At 42.5% G+C, this 20,917-nt stretch overlaps 1 long non-coding RNA gene across 1 annotated transcript; it reads left to right on the top strand.

The window, feature by feature from the left end:
* The first annotated feature begins 1,914 nt into the window (after positions 1-1,914).
* LOC138061091 (uncharacterized) lies at positions 1,915-20,003 on the top strand. The gene is made up of 7 exons (XR_011134722.1): positions 1,915-2,006; positions 3,144-3,309; positions 8,684-8,733; positions 11,045-11,325; positions 15,757-15,804; positions 16,432-16,601; positions 19,926-20,003. It is a non-coding gene; the product is annotated as an uncharacterized lncRNA (long non-coding RNA).
* The last annotated feature ends 914 nt before the right edge of the window (positions 20,004-20,917 follow it).

The raw sequence follows: 20,917 nt of genomic DNA, 5'->3' as shown, positions 1-20,917 counted from the left end.
ACATTTAACAAAGACTTTTCAGTAGTTCAAAACCACTAAATATCCTCTCTAAGGTTTTTTTTTGGGGGGGAGTGGTTTCTGACCTTTGCAATACCAAGCTTCTCCCCGGGCTGTACGAGGTGAGATGCCCCTTCCCATGGCACAAGCCATCTGCCAGGCCTTCGGGCGGATTAATAGCGTGCCTGAGCGAGCCCGTAGCAGCAGCTAAACCTTCATTAGAAAAGACTACAAAATAGTGTCACTGAATGTGAAAGGGTGAAGCCAAAGCAGAGGTCTATTGCACCCATAAAGCAGAAGCATATTCAGCAAAATATAATTCATTTTTACGTGCCTTGAATCCAGACATAAGCACACTAAAATAGCCTTAACTGGTGACAGTAAGAATTTTGTGATGTTGCAACGCTACTAATAGCATAAGCAGCAAGCATTTTGTAACAAATATAACCTTAAGTATGTAAGTAACGTGTAACTGCAAAGGGGCCAATGGAGATTTGTAGTACAGGTGCCCAAACAAGGTACAGGAAAACATGTGCAAGTAGTAAAATCTGCAAGATAAGAAGAAAGGGTGTAGAAGAGGCAGGAAAAACACCCGGTGAAATTGGAAAAACCCTGCAGGACAAGCAAGAAAGATGCCTGGTGAAACCAGCACAAGTCCTTGTTCCCAAAATGCAATAAACTATGTCAGAAGCAGATGAGAATTTCTTTTGGAGAGAGGGGCTGGGAGCATAGTACCACCGCTGGTGAGCAAAGGAAAAGTGGGGAGGAAGAGTTGCCCCTGTTGGTTGCGGAAGAGCTTCAGGGTGGGTCCCTCAGTTGCTGTGGCCACCGAGGACCGCAGCCAGCAGGGCCGACCGCCCGGCACCAGCCGCAGAGCTAAAGGGTCCCCGCAGCTAAGTTGGAATAAGGTTCTCAGGGCTAACTGCTTTGCGTATGTAGTGATAATTAATCATAGAGACTAAGGTTTCACCAGTTGTTAAGGAATAGTAATCTAGTGACGTGTTGTTCTGAAGTCTGAAAGTGGCCTGATCTGTCAGTCTGTCAAACACTCCCATCACAGCGCGCTGCAGTTCCCTTCTACGTACGTAAGTGTCGTATATAGGTGTGTATTCAGTCGGGAAGAGAAAAAAGGCTAGGACGTATGTTGCTGGAGCCTTGCAAGCCAGCCCAGAGACTGCGGGGCATGGCCCATGGCAAGTCCTGAGAAAAGAGGCGCTGCCCCCGTGCTAACCACAGCCAGCAGCAGCCACCGCTCCTCGGAGCCTCCACTTCTGCATCAGAGGTTTCTTCCCAGCCCTCTCGTGTGCCACCGGCTGATCAGCTCCCCTCCTTTTTGCTCCTGGTGCTGCGACGACTGCGGCTGCGCTGTGGGAAGCACGCAGCCCCTCCTGAGGGCCACGGGATTGATGCCTTTGCCTCATTAGAGACCCTAGCAAAGGTCACATCTCCAATGGAATAAACTTCGGCCTTCGTGCCACTGAGCTGTAAGGGCACAAAGAGAGCAGAGCATCACTGATGCCACCAGCGCAAATCAAACGGAGCGATATTTTCTAATGGGAACTGCCTCTTCGTTCATGGAGTTACGTATACCACAATACAGTACTATTTTAAGAGTGCACATGATATACTTAACATTCCTCTTCAGTCCATTCCTCTGGCTCCTCTTCTTTCTGATGAATCTATCTACCCCAGCACATATTCGAAGACATTGAGCAGCTGCAAACAGCAATCTTTTAGATAACAGTAATATTTGACCTGGCATAGAAATTTTCTCATTTTTAGGATTTTCTCACCAAAATTCCTCTAATCCTAGGTCACGATGCATTTTTATATCCATGACAGTTGTGCATTTCTGTTACCTTTTGGAGCTACCAGACTGGTCACAGAAGTGTACTATGGCTTGAACTGGCATTTACCCATCCACCCACCGCAGATTCAGCATATGTCTGGGACGTTTGCAAGGGCTTTAGATGACCTTGTGCTGCCTAATCCTGTGACCGACCTCTCAGGTATGCTTGCTCAGCACAAAAATTGCCTCAAAGAAATGAGTTTTCCTTCTTTCTCAGTGTTTTCGTTCAAGATATATGTATTTATTCAAAAAGCAGCATTGTTCCTCTGGGTATGAGTGACCTTTTTTTTTTTAATGTCTCAAGAGATTTCACAGGACAAACTTGTTTGTAGTTCCAGCAAAAGGCATAGCTATTGCTGTCAGGTTGCTGCTATTGCTGTAGCACCAGTATCTGTGCATAGGTACGCGTGAGCTGGTAGAAGATCACAGGAAAGCGCGGTGTCTCTCTGATTTGCACAGATGCCCTGCCTGTTGCCCCGCTGCCACGATCCCATGGGCATAAAATATCACATTTCCAGACACCACACTTAGGAATATACATGGGGCCCTGCCACAGTGCGTCTCCAGAGGGAATGAATGAGTCCCTAGTGCGACATCCCACTGCATTTGCCTTCAGAAATTCCTGGCAAATTCTTTAGCACGCGCAGAGAGGAATGCTGCTCTTTATTCAGTCACTTATTACAGGGGGCTGTGGTACTGTTTGAATCACAAATTGCATGCTAATGGCCTAATTCATAAACCATTGACATTTTTTATGAGTCCTTAACATTCAAAAATGAAGAATTTGTGCTCAAAAAATAATTTGCATTGCAAAATTCAATAATTTAGTTTCTCATATTCATTAATGCCTAAGCCCACACCACATAACTTATCCCACTCTAACTACACTTCCCAGCACACTGGTAAAAAGAGGATGCACAGTAGTTCACATAAAGTGCTTCTATTTGCAACTAACTCTTTACCTGCACTGATGGATTATATTTGTAGAGAGGAAAAATCCAGCTCTGCAGCAAGTGTGATGAATGCACTAGGCAATGGCTGCTTTGAAGCAGCTTTCTGCTCTAATCATGTTTTCCTCCAATGGCATTAACTACCATAAAATATGAGATCATAAAGGGAAATGATATCAGATAACAAAATCATCCAGACTGCTCAGCCCCCCAGCATATTAGGAGAGGATTCATGTTTAATTAATGAAAACTTGCTCTGCTTTTTGACCTAACACCACTGGTTGCCAAAAACAGAAGAGAAAAGTAATAATAATGTATATTTCCTAAATGACCCTTTTCATCCACAGATTCCAAGGGCTGAGTATTAGTCCCTTTATAGAGAAGGAAACTGAGGCGTATCCAGCGTGAATAGCCCAGTGACTCTTGTAGGGACAGAAGTAGAGGTACCCTCCCTGACTCTGCCCGGTGCTCGATGCTGGTCCTGTTGGATGCATACGTGCAAGGCGCTGGAAGGTAAGCAGTGCTGTCTGAACAAGTTTATAAGCAGTAATTTGAGTACTGACAGTGGTATAATTATAGCACCATGCAGTCCTGCACTTTCAGGAGGGTGCATGGGCTCGGGTGCACGGCCTGCGCATTTGTGGTTAGATTGTATTGCACGGACACTCACACAGAGGTGGTTTGTAAAAAGGGAACGTAATTTTTTGGGTACGTTGCCTAAGGTAATGCTTGTATGGGGAAACAGATCTCTGGAAAAGGATGGCTGGCTACTGCCTGGCTGGAGATGGGGGTCTCTTTTGCAAGTGTCCTTGCAAAGACGACATCTCTGGCTGGCGTAGGTTGGATTCTCCAAACCACTTTCAGATAAATTCATCTCGCTCAGCCGGCCTGTAGTCCCATGCGGCCTCTCCAGCACATGTATAATTCATTGCTATTGATATATCTTAACTACAGACAAAACATCTCTTAAATAGCTTAACTACATACAAATGACTGTCCTACGTGACTGTTTCTACAGGAACAGTTTCTGCTGGCTATTTGCGACTGTCTTATCCAGTACAGTCTGGTCATTCCTGCAGCAGGAATCACCACTGGGAGTCTCCGGAGGGAAGGGCCCAGTTCTCCACCCAAGGCATTAACCAACACATTTAAGCTTTTAAATGGGACAAGGCACAGCAGGAACCTCTGGAACTGCCCAGATTCCCACCTGGGGAGTTTCTGTAACAATCAGTCAAAAATTTAGATGTGTGGAGGCTCAGTCAGTCACCTCCTTTCCAGCTGGTCTCCTGCCTGAAGCCAGCGCAGTAGCTCCTCTGTGCCGAAACAAGCTGGGCTTTCCTGGACCAGCCTGGGGGTTAATGCCACAAGTGCACTGAGTGTGCGCACAGGCTCAGCCCTGAAACCCGGCTACACCACAACTATAACTAAAGAAAAACATATTTTTTTCGTGCTTGCAACTCGCTTGTAACTTATTCCTCCTAGCTCTTGCCACATTTATTTCCTGCAGCTCGTTCGCAGCTAGCTTCAGGTATCCTTACCCTGCACCACTGCACAAATTGTGTGCATATAGCCGCAAAACCAATTTTACTGGAATAGAGACTGTTTTCTTTTTGCAATGACATTTCAAATGATAAACTTTACACACAGCTTGAGGGACTTTTGTTACATTTTAGTTCAGTTCTAGTGAAGATAAAATGATAATTGACAGGATAATTCGCCCACCATGCATTCTGTCCCACTGTAGGATCTGATCTCACTCCCATGTAAAGCCTTCTCCATGACAGAATAGAAATTGAATTGAAGCCTAGAAAATGTAATGCAGTATCTGGTTTTCCTCCTTGTTTGGTTTGTACATAAGGCAGTCATTAAGAACAGATTTCTCCTGCATCATGTGCTGTAACCATGCACATTAAGAGGGGTTGTGCTGGCTCCTGCCGCTGCTAGTCGGCGGTACAGTTTGCCGCAGAGACTGCTCCAGTTTCTCTCTGGTGCAGCACGATGGGTGCAGGCAGGCTGCGGGACTAGAGCAAACGCAGCATCACAGCTCAAGGAAAGAAATGCTTATTCTAGGTCAGCAGGAACTTTTCTATATGGTCAAATTGTTGAAAGTGAGGTTTGACCATTCCCGTTGCTGGGTTGGCCCCAAAATGTTAGTCACAACATGGGAAGCACAAAGTGAGGAAGTGGCTGGGCTTGCCTCCACCGGACACTCTGTAGGATCCTGGGCTTCTGCTGTACTGCGTCTCTCTTATTTTCAGTCAGCTCCTAATGATTCTTTGGCCTATTGGTGGCTTTCGATCTGCAGTAGCTGAAGTTGCTGACAGTTAATAAAGAAGCAGCTACAATATATTTGCTGAACTTCTGTGTGAGGTTGGTTGCTAAACAGCCCTGAAGCACCGTTCCGTAATTACGTAATGGCAAAGGCTTTGGGAGCAGCTGAACCATGGATTCCTCAGTCGTAAAGGTCAGCTGAAATGCTGTTTTTACCATAAAATAAATCGATAGCGAAAAAAAACAGGAAGGGAAGGGAAGAAGAAAATTTGAGCTTCCACATTGTTAGTAGAAAACACGTGGATTTCAAACTGGCAGATACTGTATATGTGCAATACAAGGAAATCATTTCTTTTACCTGCCAAAGCTGAAGAAGTATGAGACCTACCCACCACTCCTTCCCACACCGCAGCCAGCGTTTTCCGGGAGCTCCGAGTTGGGAGCTGTGGTCATAGGGACCAGGGCAAAAGCTGAATTTGTAATTTTCGCTGTATGAGGTACCTCACCATGTCACGGGTTTGGACTTTCTCAAATCTCCAGGCAAGCTCTTCCTTTTGTTGCTTTTCCACCATGTGAGAGACATGCTAATGACACAGCTATAAATCTCGCAATTTCATCCAAATCCGTAATCTGTTTTGGATGCGTATCTTCCAAAAGAACCTGGCAAAGTAGAGGAAGCCGCCTGGAGTGCCAGCAGTTCGGGCCGCGTGGGGTTAGTCATCCCTCAGAGCTGCTTCCGTGGGGCATCGCAGCAGCAGCAATGCAGGAGAGACGGGCGGGCTGAAGAGGTGGGCGGATGTAGGAGAGGGCACGCGAGTGGCCGCTGCTTGCTCTGTGGGCCCTGGGTCCTGGGGAACATGGCTTTCCTTCCCCATCCCTGTAAACTGCTATCTTAGTGGGTCTCTCTTCAGGTTTATGGATTCACTTTCTCAGCAATTTAGAGTCAATTCTGTGTTTTGATTAAGTCTAATACTCTATAGTTTATGTAATGGAGCAAAAGATAACTTTTGGATTCCACTTGCACATCTTTCTTTCCTGTCTTGCACACAGGCTATTGTAGTTTCCTCATTGCTGACCCGATCTCACCTTACTCTTCATTAATTTGTAAGTTTGAGTGTTTTTTTTTTTTAATTCATTACCTTAAACTGCCCTGGGACAGCAGAGGTGTTGCAAGAGGAGCTGCCGAGTGCAGTAGGAGGCTGAAATCTCCCCGAGGCTCTGCTATGCCCAGGCCCGCACAGCTTGCTCGGACCCGCAGCACCGGGACACGGTATCACTGTAAAACTGAGCCTCTAGGTCCAGGCCAGCGAACCTAGAAACACGGTGTATTGCAGGGCCTGCCTGGTGGAGAGGGGACTGAAAACCTCTGTGTGTCAAACCTGTCGTGTAGCTGTTTGCTGTTGTCATACACAGCTCTGCCGTGTACAGTTCAGAATTGCCATTGCAGAAAATGCACAGGCCTGGCTGCAGTGAAACCCATAAGATTATAATTATTTTAATTGCATAATTTTGCACTGCAATAATGTAGTGGCGGGGAGTAGGTTATGGTTGCTGGCTGCTGAGCCATTTGAGTGGTCCTAGGTCTAGCCTATTTGCCAGCGTTTCTCCACAGCTGTAGGCTCTTAAAATTTTCTCTGGAAAGTGAGAACCAATTTCTGAGTGTTCATGTACTATTTAAAATAATTTTTTTGTTTGAAATTGTAAATTTTTAAAATAAGCAACTGAACCCTCTTTCAGTTCCAAAAGATAGTATCTTGACAAGTAGGATTGTCCAAAGAGCTTGCCTTTGGAGACAAACTGGTGGATCTAGAGACAAAGCTCAAATACCACAAGTCTGGCAATATAATCATGAAAGTTGATCATTCTGGTTTTGAGCAATACTTTACAGTTCAGCTCTGAGGACCAAATGATTGTATGACATGACTGAATGTACCTCGGTAGTGGTTTCTTGACCAATATATGAACTTTCATTTTTCATAGGCACATTTCAGCATGCCCTCCTCCAAGTTACAAGCTGTAATTATAAGTCTGCCTTTTATAAGACAGGCTACGTTGCCCTTAAAAATGAATAAGTCTTCCAATTATTGCTACACAGCAGATGGGGTGGCAGAGCAGAACCGCCTTGTGGATTGTAAAACCAAACTGCTGCTAAGAAAAAATACACTGCCAAAGACGATCAGGAATCATTTCAGAAAAATAGGTTTCCATGCCCTACAATATATTTATGTGTTACACCCAAAGCAAAGACTGACGAACATATGTATTTGCATGAAATGCCAAAGCAGCATGAGCTTAATGTTACAACTGCTTCTAAGTGAAGACTGCATTTGTAGTTTAAAGTTGTTTCAAAGTAGTGATGGGAACCAGGGAGTTGTTTGGGGCTATAGAATATAGAACATCATTACAAGTACATGCAGATCATATTTTGCTTGAACTAATTCCTCCTGCTATTTTAATATCAAACATAACCCATGCCAGTTTTACATCTCAAATATATTTGGTATTTCAAAAAATAATTAATAGTGTCAGTTTTATTAATGTGTTAAAATATGAATTAAAAACATGACAAATCAACGAGAAACAGCAGTCTGTTTTAATGAATATTTCATACTATACATCAATAAATCATAGATCAAAGGGAATGAAGCACATTCTGCAATATTTCTTTTCTGTCAATGTGAGGTTACTAAAAGTTTTACAAGTTATTTGGCACTTACTTAGCTGCACATTTGAATTAACATTTTAGGAAGGAAATGAAAAAAATTATGACTTTGAATCCCAGAAGAGTCTGATGTTCAAAACTGATTGTCCTGTTCTCTCTCCTTATTATTTCATTGCTTTAAAAACCTGTGGTTGACCATAACATTGCAGGTCTGTGCTACGCATGCAGGTAGGTTGCTGTTCTTCCCTCCCAAACCAAGCCATCCCAGTGCTTCTCAAGCTGGCATTTGCAGAAGGTGAAACTATTCCTAATGAAGCATCTTGACCTCATGACAACCCCTGTGTCCAGTTTTAGGACTGATTTGCTGTATAAGACTTTGGATGAATTGTGCACATGTCTTTCTGATGTCTCTGTTTACCCATCAGTACAGGTGGATGAATTTAAGGACTCAAACATGGGATCAACCCACTAAATGAATTATAACCCAGGTCATCATCGACTGTGTGTGTGTATATGCTTATCCCTCACAAGTGAGGTGAACCTCACTGGCTTACAGCTGGTGAAAGAGGTTAAAACTTGTGTACTTTATATCACATTTTTTGCAGTTTAAGAGCACATTTATGGTTACTGCAAGGCAGTTGGTTCATGATAATATGGTAAGCAGAGGTACTCAGAGTTCTTAATAAACAAAGATGCTTTGATGAAAGGTGTATTATATAAATAGAAAACTTTATCCTACCTTCTTTTTTACAGCTGTAGCAGGAATCAGAACTGCATAGGAAGCAAAAGATTCAAATACTCAGTATCTCTCCTAAGCTTTCAATTTAGTGCTTGATTAGTGCTAAGGATTTTTAACTGGAAGTGAGGGTATAGGTAAGAGAATTTCCCCTGATTAACCTTCTGATCCAGAATCTCAGCTTTTCTCTAAACAGATTGTAAATCTCTATCTTTTAGGCTACAGAAACGACCTTCAAAACATGAACCAAATTGACGCCTGCAGCAAGGTATGCCTGAGTTTGTAAATAATGACTGCAGTGGACGAACCTGCTTTGTTTATCCTTCAGGACTTTCCACTTGATCTGGGGCTGGTAACATCAGTACAGCTGGCAGTTTCAGTTGCCTACATATTAAGCAAGAAACCCTTGACTTTCCAAAGATCTCATCAATGTATTGAGAGCAACCTCTGAATTTGGCTGAGTGGACAGGTTTAATTCATGAATACTACTTGAAGTTTACACTTCTATCCATTTTAACCAGTTATCCACATCAAGAAACCCTCTGTTGGCTCCACCTGAGGTACTTGGTCAGTCCCTTAATCTCTGAACCAGTTCTGGAGCCCCAGGATAATCTGTTTTCATAAACACATCGTGGGCAACAGTTCACAAGCAAGACATAATAAATGTTGCAGAAAAACAGGCATAAATGGGGAATACAGTGGGTTAGGGATCAGTGTTTTATTTATAAATGTGATCATACCTCCCTATCTGTGAAGCTTTGGATGAGTTAGTCATCAGTAGCGCAAGAGATTTTCACCAGTGAAGTCTGCTGTGTGCCATTTCTGCAGTGACATCTCCTTCCTGAGGACCTGACCAGTTTGTGTAACACCTTCTGGCTAGAAGGATGGATATAAAGCCATCTTTGGATATGAAATCTGGAAAGTGGCAATGAATTGGAGGCAATTTGCTATGTAGATTTAAAGAAGAAAAAAAGAAAAAGAAACATAGTTAAAAAGCAGACCTGAGTGCTGCATGTGGAGCCAAAGGGCAGATCGTGATGCCCGCCCATTCGTCAGCCTCGGCGGCGCAGAGCCTTCCTCTCAGGTCCCAGCCAGTGGAGCTGGAAGGATGATTTTGCCCCAGGGCTGGCCTTTTACTCAGAAACACTGTACTTGGAAGTAACCCTCCTAAAGCATGCATTCAATGTGACTTTTGGAAAAGGTAGTTAAGGATATTTTATTTTCTCAGGAAGTTTTATTTAATTCTCCTTTCTACAAAGTTAGATGCTTGTGTTTTTTAGGACCCAGCGTATAGCTTATCAGTTTAGCGGGCAAAGTATCACCATTTTTCAAGGGTGCGTTTGTTTGCAGACCTTACGTTTCTAAGTGGGCACTGGACAACGTGTCGGATACACACAAATTATAACAACAAATTTTAAGATTTGACCAAGCCCCATTCCCACCAATAACAAAAATTTCCCCTGATTTCTGTGGGATTTGATTCATGTCCAGACTTGGTAATAGTTAGCTCACATATTTGCAGCAAGCAACTATTTTCCAATTTAACCAACTTGTTTTCATGAGCTGCCTGTGAGCAGACCATGAGTTTCTCAAGCTGAACGTAGCTTTTAGAGACAGAGAGAGCATGATTTGGTTGCAGAACGTGAATCCCTCGAGGAAGGAGACAGAGGTATAGACAAACAGGCTAATGGCCATGTCCCCATTCTACTTTTTCAAAAACGTGTCGGTTGTTTTTGCATAGGTTTACAAAGTCTTCTTGACTTAAAGGTTATCTAGAATTTGATACACTGTTCATTCATACTGCGTTGCTTAACCCAAAGCAGTCAGTAAACAGGGTTAAGACTTCCAAATTTATGAGATCATTAAAATTGTATTTTTCTCACTGTAGTTGATTGTTCAGAGTTCAATTTTACATCTTTTATCTGCAATGCTGCAAACTAGAAAGCTACCTTTTTTTTTCTTTTCTAAATGAAAACTAGCCTTCTCACACAATAACATGAATCCAGAACTGAGACTTAATAGTAGCAAGTATAGAAATAAAAAGAATTAATCAGGTCAATAAATTCATAGTTTCCTCATATAGAGTCAAATATTAGAAGTGAACCTGGTTCTTCTTCATAGATTCAGGGGTAAAATTATGTATGAACATGGATCTATCTGAAAGACCCAAAGGTAAAGTTTGTCCCTTTAATCTACTAAGTTATCAATTAGAAGAAATTAGAAGAAAAATTTAGGAATCTTGACAATTGAGAAGTAGGCTTGTGAGGAGAGGAGTGCAGTAGGGAGAAGAGTAGCAGAGGTTGGCCCCACTAGCGATGCGCCTGGGGACTTTTGCTGTCAGCTTCAGCATCACAGTGCTACTCCCTGAATGCACTTGATTGATAGCTAGGAAGCCGGAGGATGAACTGCAGAGTGGACAGAAATTAGATATAAGAAAGCTTTAAACAGAGACAAAGCTGGATCACGTTCCATCTAAATCACACAGTTTATTGTGATTCGGGAAATGTGAGCTGATTATAGTGAGTGACACTAGTATCTCCATGTATAATGGCAATATCTTCTTGTTAATGGCTCCTCAGGTACTGAAATGCATAAACATCCTCTTGTGGCTGCTCGTGGTGTTGGAGGGGAAGGCACTGCCTAGCAGGCTTGGACCTTTCTTGCAAGAGGCCCCAGTGCAGTGCAGCGCAGGTGGAGGGGAACAAACGCAGCCTGTCCTCCGCATCGACCAGTAGCACCAGGGCCAGTCCTTGCTGTGCGTGCTAGTCCTCGGTGCCACCATGGCCACAGAGCTTCTGCCTCACCTCGCATGGGCTAGAAGCACAGCAGAGATGAGGACACATTTCCAGCACTTGGCCAGGTAGGTATTCCCACACAGCATATTTACCTGTGCAATAGCAACCCACCTCCCCTTTTTAAAAATAGAAAAATAGAAAGGATTACGCACATTCATTTGATTAGAGATACAAAGGTCCTTACAGTAATTAGCTACCAACAATTATTTAGCAAGACCAGGGATAGAAATGGAAGTCATCCATTGTACAGCTGTAGACTAATGTGGTTTCTCTGCACTTCCCCTGCGGAGCCCCAAATCTTTGCAGTGGAAGAGATTAAGTCGAAGAACGATTATTCTGAACTTGGTCTTGATGACAGGAAGGGCCACGGGAGTCCTGTGAGGGCAGTGGTAATGGGTCCCATGCTTCTGTTCCCATCCCAGAGACCAGAGCGTGATACTGCATTCTGCCCCACTGATTCCTCCACAGGAGAGAAAAAAAGAAAGGAAGGGGGTTGCGTAAATGGTTTAAAGAGTATGCAAGGGAGTTTGCCACATCTCTGTTGTAATACTAAATGGGAACTGGAGTACCTGTGTAATCCCAATTAGCAGGACAGAAAAGCCGATGAGAAATGGAAAATCGTATTGACCAGCACCACAGAAAAAGTCACCTCAGTCTCTGAAAGCACAACTGGAATGCCAGCACGTGCAGAGATTAATCTGAAGCTAATACCAATTGCCGCCCATCATTTTCAGTGTATTTGACATAATTACCTTAAGAACAGTCTGAAAGTGTTATATTGTTAAAGGTAGCAGATGGAAGACAGAACTCTGCTGATAGCAAGCACGTCAGCAAAAATATTGAAAAGGTCCCTGAAAAGTTTTAATTAATCTTTTTCTCCTATTTCATATAATTGACATTACTTTGGGCTCATTTGTTCCGTGAAACCCACCCAAGCATTTGGCTCCTGGTTATAGGCTTTTAATGGGTAAAGGTTTCCCTGAAAGGAAATAATAAACGAGGAGGCTCTCAGCTCATCTGAAAGCTACTGCAGGGTTACCGTAAAGAAAAGGTGGTTTCCACCACTCTGTGAAGCAAAACGTCATATATCAATGTTGACATAAAATGATGTTAAAGGGGTAATTTTTTTTTCAAGCATTTATCTTTTCTGACTGAGACCCATTATTTTAGTGTGCTGGTTGGAAACCACCACACTGCATGACACAACCATGTTTTTAATTAGCCTGAAAAGTTTTAATTGGGAAGCAAAGGGAGATATCATATAGATTATTATTGCAACGTTTAATTGCCTGACTCAAGAGACCATTAATTATCTTGATGGGGAGATGACACACCCTTCTGAACTAAGACATCCGTATTTACAGCACCTTTTGCAGAATACAGTACCTGTTGACTTTCTTCCAGCCTTTCATTAAGGAACTGCTGTGATAGGAATTAACTACAGTAATTCCATTACAAAACCTGCTGTCCAGTGGAATTTTTCTGGAAGATTAGATTTCTGAAAGGGAAAAAGGCCATTTAAGCTAAGCATTTCCTCAAGGCCCAAAGTAAATAACTGACGAAGAAGGTCAGAATGAATTTCGAATTCTTAAAGGTCTGCTGTACGCTCGCAAGCGGCGTACAGAAAATAAACAGTGCAGCTTTCCAGTACAGTGAGTTTTATTGTTTTAAATGTTTCACATTTCAGTTTAGGGAGAGATGAGAAAAGCAGAGGACAGAATCTGATCAAAATGATTTTACTTAGAAGAAGAGCAGCATTTTAAGCAGACATTTCAAGGTTGAAGGGATGCTGGTAGCAGTCCCTTGGGACTGGTGCAACAAGAAGCAAATACTTGTTAACCCACTGGGGCAGGAAGGCACAAAGAGAAATCAAGTGACCTGGCGTTCAGTTCATGCTACAATACAGCCAACGCAGCGGGGGTATGGACTACAGGGTCTGGGTGTGTATTCTGCCTGTATTTTATCAACTTAGCAGTGTACTGATGCCCCGCATCTGTCTGCAGTGGGTAGCGTTCATTGCGTGCTTTCATCTGCTGTTTCATAACAGAGGTGCTTTCAAGACTTGGTCATTTTCAGTAGGTCTGTAATTGAGTCTGCATCGAGTAAACGTGTCAGGAGACTATCCTTTAACCTTACTTTATATTGTCTTAATGGAAATTCAGAAGCAGATTACTTTGAACAACTGGGTTAATATCGTGGCTATTGGCTCTTTCGTAGAGGTCAGCAGGACCTACGCTATTCCTGTGCAAGGAAATTAAAACATTCCCCAGGACCCATTTGTACCACAGGCTAACTAGACACTGAGTTTATTTAAAAAATACAGCCATGTGACCTTTTCTTTTGACCAAGAGCAGGTGGCCAGGCAGTGGCTAGAGCTCTGACTCTGTGTCAGCCTGCTTCCCACCAAGTGCTGGCTAATGCAGCTCAGCAGGACGAGGCATTGCACTGCTGCTGCTGGGGCTGCAGCAATGACGAAGAAAGGGGCTATGCCTGAGTCATGGTGCCATGTGGACTGATGCGCAGGGGGCTGCTCAGAAACGTAGCCAACACCACAATTTAAGCTATTGTGCTTTTCTTCGGAAGCTATTTTACACACCAAGTAAGGGAAAGCTAATTCAAGCGAGCTATGTCCCGGCCAGGGGTGCACGTCTGTGTGTCTAACAAAAACTCATGGAAGTGGATTCCACTTGGTGTGTGTCCTGTCCTACCCAACAATGAGTGGGAAAACAAAGTTTTAGCCTATTCTAATTTCTTTTGGGGAAGCGTTTCAACAACTGCAAAAGTCGTTACCCTGCATCTGCAGTAGCTGTAGTCATTGGGAGCAAAGTGGCTCTCAGCAGTGCTGGAATGCCTCCGACAGCAGTGCTTTCACAAATGAAGAGTCTGATGCTGCATACTGATTGAATGCTGCAAACTGCTTACCCCTTTGCTGTCCTTTATTTTTTCTTCTCTCAAGTTGCTGTCAGTAGTAATCCCTCTTCTAATATACTGAGATGGGGAAAATCTCTCTTCAGGGTTTTTCTGGTTATTTGTTTGCTTTTCAATTAATCTCAGCTAGGGCTATGCTCAGCTAATGACATCGGTTTGCTATTCACATGTGCAAAATTGAAGACTTGAGATGTGCTATGTGCAAAATGTGCTTGAGGGTAAGATGCAGGTCAAAGGAAAATCTTTGATAGAATAGTGGACATCAACTTGACATCAACGCCGAAAAGCTACATGTAGCTGTGTTATTGGATACTGATTTTAAAGGGTTGTTCACCTGATGGCAAAAAATACTGTTCTGTAGACAACTTCAGCTATTTAAAAAAGTAATTACTAGCTGCTTACATCTAACAGTGATGGCGTGGCTCTCAGACCGGCAGCGTTAACTAAACAGAATGCTTGCTAGTGCACTGACATGTACAGGGCTACGTACATTTTATTTGTGAGGAAGAATTAGAGTATGGATTTACCTTAGTAAGCCGGATGTACAGCATATATTTTTTTATCTATCCAGAGGCGGTCTAGTTTCCTACCTGAGAGATGAGCTGAATGGGCAAAGTCAGTCTGAATGCCTCAAACTTCTGGAAAACTGGCAGCTTCACATCTTCATGCCATTGAAAATTTGGCAAGCATTTTTCCAATGTATTTCATTGTGCTGGAAACACAGCTATTGTTTTAGGATTTAGTAAGTCCTGTAAAATTTTCTTCTGAATCAAAATAAATGGATGAAAATGTAACTTGGTTTTTAATAATCCTAATACTAAACTTTGATGTATTGCTCAGAATTTCATTTTAATTTTCCTCATCTAACATTTAGTTTTATTAAATACCTCTTAAATATTTGATTTGGGGGTACTGCAAATAAGAACAGAGTATATAATGCAGACATCAACATGACCGTGTTCACTGATTTTGTGTATGTGTCAGTGCTGTGCAAAGAAAAGTACAGCCTGCTGGCCTGCCGAAACGGTGTATAATTCCGTATTAAACTACAATCTTGTTAACCATGCACTGAACCACTTTTAATGTTAACATGCATTAACTGTATGCATCAAAGCAAATTCAGTTCCAAAGCTTGAGATCTCCAGCATGACAGAAGGAAAGCACATGAAGGTGTAGGTATCCATCTCTGAGTTTCACCTGCACGTGACTGATGGACAGGGTTATTTTCTCCTCCTCACTGATTCAGTGTTACTGATTCTGGAGAACTGAATCCAGATTTAGGAGAATTTTGCCCAGATTCTGGGCAAAAGATGAAGCCATAACCATACAGGAAAGTTTTAGGCCTGACTGGCGTAATGACAAAAATCTCAAAGCTTTGATTGCTCTGCCTTTCACCAGCTGTTTCTTCCCTTTGGCTTTGCTGTTGTTGTTTTGGGTTTGGGTTTTTTTTTTTTTTTTATGTATTAAGACATTTTGCATGAATGAAGATTTTCCTTGCACTTTTGCATATCAGGAACTGAAAATATCACCTAAAACTCTTCCTAATATGTTTTTTTTTCCCTTTCTAGTTGCTACCGCTGTGTCATAGAAAGAGAAGTGACCGTTTTTAATTACTGGTAAGAGAGAAGGAAAGATGATGAAGCAAATTCTCTCCTGGGATGTAAATTAGACTTTGAACGATATTGCTTAAAAATATCACCACCTTTCATTTCCTGTTTGCACCTGCCTATAGCTCAGTGGTTCTTATCCAAAGATTACTGAAGCCAGTGAAAACATGCTCCCAGCGGTCCCAAATAAGGTTGTGGACCTGGACTTTCAGGCTGCTGAAGCTAAATGAAGAAAAATGATCTGTTTTATGATTCTCTTCAGGTTTCAGGCTTTAGATGCCTTCTTTGAAGTGTCTGGATGTAGGAAGGCACATGAGCAACTCTATTTCAAGCACATGAGCAATCCTGCTGTCTTTGATAGGGTCCCTTGCCCACTTGAAAATTAGAGCTTTACTAGGTCCAGGGGAAATGGGAATGACTCATGAAAGACTGCTCTGAGAAGATGGTAAATTGAAGGCTGTACAAAGCTTCAAAGCAAAATTGTGATTTAGTCTGTGAAGACTGTGCCTACAGTCATAGCGTGAGGACTTGCAACCAGAAGAGAAAACTGTCCATTTGGGGTTTGCAGGGTTTTTTGCCTTTTTTAAAATAAGCAATTGTTACTGTTTATTTGATTATCCTCTGTGTGTCTTGCAGGGAAGGACACAACCTACTTACCAGTAGGAAATGAAAGCTTCCTTAGACTAAAATCCTGAAGAAAACATTGAATATGGTAAAATTGAATCATGATATAGGATGACCTTAGACACCGAATCTTATGAAGTCTATGAAATTACTGCACCGAGCTTCATAAAGAATCATGAAAGGTAAAAGAAAACCCATAAGTAACAGCCAAAACTAGTTGAATATAAAATGAAGGCTTCACTGATGTGAATTATTTGATACCTATCTATGACATACCACTGCTGTTTTCTCCTCATGCCTGTAGAACAAGGAGAAATCTCCTTACTGCCCTGTGGAGCTCAGGGTGCTATGCCAGCCAGGATGGCAGGGTTTATTAGTTTGTACTCACCTAGATGTTAAACTGGATTTAAAGTGAGCGGTCTAAAAGGAAAGACTCTAACAACAGACAGCTTAAAAGGAGACACAATGTAAGATTTATCTCTATATGTTATTAAGAAAAGCAGACCCAAAGGCAAAGGGAAATCATTCCGAACGCACTGCCAGTTGGATGTGTTCTGCTAATGTCTACGCAGCTCTTCGCAGAATGGAACAATTTGCTGGGAACTGCTAAGTGATTGCTGTGTGCTCTGTCTGTGCGATCTGCATGCAACTCTTTTAAGAATGGTGGTGAAACTCCCTTATTTCCTGAGTTAGCGCTGGAATACGCCTCCATCGGGCTTGTCACTTGCTTTTTTTCTCATTCCAAAAAGATGGGTTGTGCAGTTATCCTGACACATTGGGATACTGACAAGCAACGTCAAATCTCATGATAGCGTATAATGACTCTCATTTTCAAATAAGAAAGAGAAATGGGTGTTTTTGCAAAATGTTGTTAGATTTTGTATCAAATCTTGCACAGTAACAGTATAATTATAACGTGTCATCTCTGGCTCAGTAATTTGACAATTCAATTCTTGGGGGGGGGGGGGGGGGGGGCAGATGGCCTATAACATACCGTATTTTTATAATTAGTTTAGTCTCTGCAAATTTGGTATGTAATTACTCCTTCATTCATTACTAGTTTCTTTGAAATCTTTCTTTTCAAGAACTGATAGATCCTCACACACAAGTGAAGCTTAACTCTCTCTTTGTACTGTTCTCTATCCTCTCTAAGGAACTTATATTTTTAATACTAAACTCCCTGGTTATTTTCACGGTCAAGATTACTTTTAAATATGTCCTCAACATTGCACTCTGTATAACACTTGATTGCCTTTCCTTTTTATCCCCCTTCAGTTCAAAGAATAGTGAATTTATTCCTAAATGAGAAACATGCAACGTTAAGATGAGTTTTTGTCGCTAGGATGGTTAGATACCTGCATAAACAGAGTCTAAAATGCACAGAAATATAAATATAAATATATATGTACACACACACGTATGTGTGTGTCTGTGTATATATATATCCATATGCTACATCCAGCATATAATGTGAGAGCTGTAGTTTACAGTGCAGCAGGCATTTATGTAAGTAATAATACTTGTGCTTTTTTTTTTTTGGTAGCATTTGAATCCCTGCTGCAGTACTTAGTGTTGCTTTAAACTGTTTTAAGAAGTGGCATAATCTTCTAACAATAAAGTTTCTTTCCAAATCCAGAGCCTCCTGTGTGGTTGCAAGCGCTTGAAACTATCTCAACCACATGTTTTAGCCTTGCTTAAAACTCTGCCAGGAGCTTTGTTCCTAAAGAACAGTCCTTTTGTGGTTGTACTTATCTGGGTTCTCTCTGGGGTCTGATGCAGCTAGTCCAAAGGGGTTCTCATGCTTACAGCCCCAACTCGGATTTTCAGGTTGCCCTTTAAATAAATTGACTCTGTGCTTAAAGAAACAAACAAAACTGTAGGAGAAGGGTGGCTTTTTCTGTCCCTCTTTCTTTTAGGTAAGATTGTCTTCTGTTTGTTTTCAGAGTAATATTGTTATCTTAGAAGTAAACCATATCATGGAGGCTGAGATTTTCAAAGCAGCTTAAAGGATTTAGAGACATTTTCCATTCAAATTAAGAATTTTTCTTCCAAAATCCTTTTGAGTGGTACTTCTCCGTGGGTTTTTTTTGTAGCTGTTCTTTAACCAGTGCTTCACTTCAGTTGCTTTGATATTCTTTATGCTGCCTCTTAATATTTCCCAAAAAGGAGAGAAAGGAAAAGGAGTGGAAGGAGAGGAGACTGCTGTGCATTGCCTCTGCTGTTCATAGCATCTCGCTGCCTGAGCAGCGCTGCTTACAAGTGCTCTAAAACCCTCCTGGCCTCATATGAGGCTGACTTCAGGTGTTCTCCCGTATTAAAGCACTTGGCAACATGAAAAAAATCCACAAGAATTAGGGTGGCAACTTCATCTTCTGCTGACTAGTCTTATTACTGCCATTTTCAGCTGTTTTTCTGTCTTCCTTAATCCTTTCCTGCCTGAAATAGGATGCCAATTAACGCCACACTGTGTCACAGGGTGCTCCTTGCTGCATCGCACCTGGTGGTGCCTGTGGGCCAAAGCGCATCACATCGGGACAAGGTCAGGAAGGTGCAACCATGGCTGGGTCTGCGGACAGGACGAATTCATCTCCGCTCCTCCAGCAAGCCACCGTCAGAGCCCAGCACCAGTCGATCCCAAAGAGCAGAGGGCATGGGTGCTGGGGCAGCGTGCCCGGGGCAGGCGGTGGCCCCAAGGAAACATGCCTCCCTTAGACGTGCCAAAAGCAAGGCAGAGGTGCTTACAAGCTGTTTGCATGCCTTAGGAAGCAAGAAAAGAGCCAAAGGCCTGTCACTCCTCTGGGCCTTTTCAGAAGAATGTTTTTTATGCTCTCTCTCGTAGTATAGAGGCAAAAATGAAGCATTTCACATATTTCCATGTCAGCCTTCCTTTCTATTCTGTCTCTACAATACAAGCTGCAGAAAGCCAAGAAGTTTAGGCAGTTTTCCTCTTCGCCATACCTCATGGCTGCATGGAGAATTTGGTGCCAATATGCAGATCTGTGAGAGATGACCAGTGCAAGCAATATGCTACTCCAAAATGTCACTTCCGTTAAGTCGCCAAGGCCAAAAGCAAAAGAACCTCAGGTTCTTTTCTAGCTCCAAATAACCTTACTAGTTTATATCAGTGACCTACTTGGTTCAGAAATATGCCTGCGACTCTGGCACATACTAACAGTTGAAAGACACTCTGTAGAAAACATTTTGGAAAAACCTGCACGTGAAAGAAAACGTTCTACATTTACTATTGTTTGTGCTGTAGAGCTTGAGGTTTGCAGCATCCTGAATTAGCTGAGATGTTTGGTTCTCCTTTCTAGGTTTGGTTGTTAGCGTAGTCATTACCATTTCAATTCCATATATCTTTATCCATTGCATAAGAGTCCAATCCTTTTTAAGATACCTTAGCTTTTAATATTAATGAATGCTGCTGCTATGGGTACATAAGACTAACTGAAACTTTAGTCTGAATGATTTTGCCTTAGATTTAAAGGCTATCTTTATTTCCACAGGGCACAAACCAGAAGTGACTCATCTATTGATGCTGCTGTGCCGACACAGCTTGGCAAATGACCTGGATAACATCACAGAAAAAAAAAAAAAAAGGTAAATGTAATTGGGGTGTGTGTGTCCAGCACACGAAACTGTCTGGTGGGATCTGGCCAAAATTTATCCTGCTGAACAGGAAGACGACCATCAACCAGATTAAACAGTAAGCCAGGAAATACAAAAAAAAGAGAATCAGCCTGAGAAGAAGTATAAAAGACGCATGTAACAAGTGGGAGAGACCCTGGGGTAGAAATAGCAGCAGCCAAAACCTGGTTTGGTATGGCCATAAGTAGAGCTGGTTTTCTCTGCAGCAGATACCATGCTAGAAAAGTCTTTACTTACGGCTTACCTATGATGTTTAAACCTTATACGGAGGCTAGCATCCAGGAGGCCAGCTGCCCTGTCCTTGGGAACGGTATCAGGGCATGTAGTGCAAAGCCAGAGGGGCTGAGCACCTCTTCCTGGGCACCACCACTCAAAAGGCTGCCAGTGTGCGAGTCCCTCGTGTAGTCTGTAAGCTGGCAGTTCACCTGGGCCGGTAAAGTTTGGCAGAAGTCACAATTTAAGAGTGAAGCTTTCCTATCCCGTTGGATCACAAATAACTCTTCAAGAGCTAGTTTTCTCACTCACTGTTTCTCGAAAAGCAGATAAGAAAGTGAAATGATCATGCAGCATACCTGAGACAAGCAAAACTGTTTCAAATTAGCCTAAATGAGAAAAGAGAGAGTAAAATTATTCCTTTTTACCTTTTTCTGGCCTCAAAGGGGTCCAGAGTCCGCTGCCTTGATACAAGTCTAGCCCTGCCTGGGTCATCCCAGACCCTCGTCAGACCTTTCTTGGGGTGTCCACGCTGCGTCAGAGCCAGCCCAGGCGTCCGCGCGTGTGATGAACTTTTCCCTATGGGCAATCTCAGCTGCCTCTGCTGCCATCTAAGACAATGTACCTTTTTGGTTGT

The sequence above is a fragment of the Struthio camelus genome, chromosome 15 (assembly GCF_040807025.1).
Source record: "Struthio camelus isolate bStrCam1 chromosome 15, bStrCam1.hap1, whole genome shotgun sequence".
NCBI classification, from domain to species: Eukaryota; Metazoa; Chordata; class Aves; order Struthioniformes; family Struthionidae; genus Struthio; species Struthio camelus.
Note: the sequence above shows the minus strand (reverse complement) of the source record. Positions and strands in the feature narration are given on the sequence as shown.